Source organism: Macaca mulatta, chromosome 15 (assembly GCF_049350105.2).
Source record: "Macaca mulatta isolate MMU2019108-1 chromosome 15, T2T-MMU8v2.0, whole genome shotgun sequence".
Classification (NCBI taxonomy): Eukaryota; Metazoa; Chordata; class Mammalia; order Primates; family Cercopithecidae; genus Macaca; species Macaca mulatta.
This window is the reverse complement of record NC_133420.1, coordinates 117,774,999-117,776,610: the sequence shown is the minus strand read 5'-3', so window position 1 is coordinate 117,776,610 and position 1,612 is coordinate 117,774,999.

The window sequence follows — 1,612 nt, the reverse complement described above, 5'->3', positions numbered from 1 at the left end:
TACTCTCAGTGGGGGTTAGTCAACTCTCCATACCACCCATGCATCCTCATAAGCATGAACTTTTGTAGTCACCTGACCCCAACAACACAAGAAAGGAATTTTAAAAGGAGGTTTAGAGAGAGCAACTGTGCCAGAGACAGCAGTGACAGAATATTCACTTAGAAAAAAGTAACTCTCTGATTGTGATATTGCTGTTTGCATCATTCTAGGTATGCAGTGTAGACTCTGCTTCCTCTTGAGCATCTAGTCTGATTGATTGTAGTGACTGTCTTGTGTGACTGGGTCAGGGCCCAGGGAAACAAAGTGCAGTGATGAATTGGCAATGCCTGGCAAGCCCAGAGGCAGAAGATATGTGGTCCCGCCTGACTGTTTCTCCAGGGTCATTAGCAATAAACTTCCCTATTTAGTAGAAGAAGAAAGTAACTTTGAGGGATTGAGAATTGACTTTGAATTTTAGCTGGAGTTCCACTGTTGCAAATATTCTTGGATAGAATGCAAGGAAAAATACATTTACTTTTCATGATCTGGGAAACTCATAGAGACAACTGCCTTAATTTTTTTTTCCTTTGTGTTGCGAATACCACTGCTGTTTCCTTATGAACAGGTAGTAACATGGTTTTGTTAATTCAAAGGATATAGACTTTGAGTCTCTTTCACACATATCTAAAACCACCCCTGGGACAGCATGGTATGAAAGGAAAGCCAGTTTCTTATTTTCCTCTCTGACCATTCCATTTTGTCTTGGTTGCAAGAGATGTTGTTGTGAAGCTCCGGTTAGGAAAGAAGCAGAGCAACATCTCTAAGTGGTGTTAAGATGAGCCAGGGCTCTGGGAGGTGCACCAGGGCACGAACAAGTGCCGTGTTAATCCTCAGGAGCACTCCCAGCTGATGTGCCATGGAAGGAGGTCAGAATAGCTGATGGAAAAAATAAAAATGCATAATGATTGCCATGTAGCCTATGCACGGAAGTTTTGATGGTGTGGGTGTTCTCCAAAGACCAGCAGTCCAGGGTTCAAATCCTGGCTGTGCACCTGCGAAATTCAGAAGGCTCTGGACAATGTTTTATTTCACCATTGAATTTCCTCATCTGGAAAAAAAATAGATGGGGGGCAGTAAGAATACCTAATTTACTGGGTAAGTGGAGGAGTAAGTGAAATGATACAAGTAGTGAACATACAATAGGGTATGAGTGTGTGTATAAAATTTTGTGTATGTTTCATGCAGGTAACACTTTGGACATCAAGGATTAGAGATCCTCTGAAGTAGATTTGGTCTTTCAATACTAGGTTTTCTAACTTAAATTGGAATTCAGTGTAAATAAGGGAAAATATTAAAATCAGGCTGAAGGAAAGCAACATAGACTAAAGGGGTTTGTGGAACTAGGGAGAAAAAGCTAACAGAAACAGAAAAATGTGCTTTCTCCTCTAGTAACAAGGACATCGGTGGACATACTCCACACCCCCACGGTGCCTGGCGGAGGGCACACTAGGTATGGTGTCAATGCCTACCCATCTAGGATGAAAATCTTCCATCACTGGAGGGTCCATTACAAGGCCAGGTGTGCCTGAGTCCTACAACATCATATGTGCTCCTACTGACGCAAATGACAATC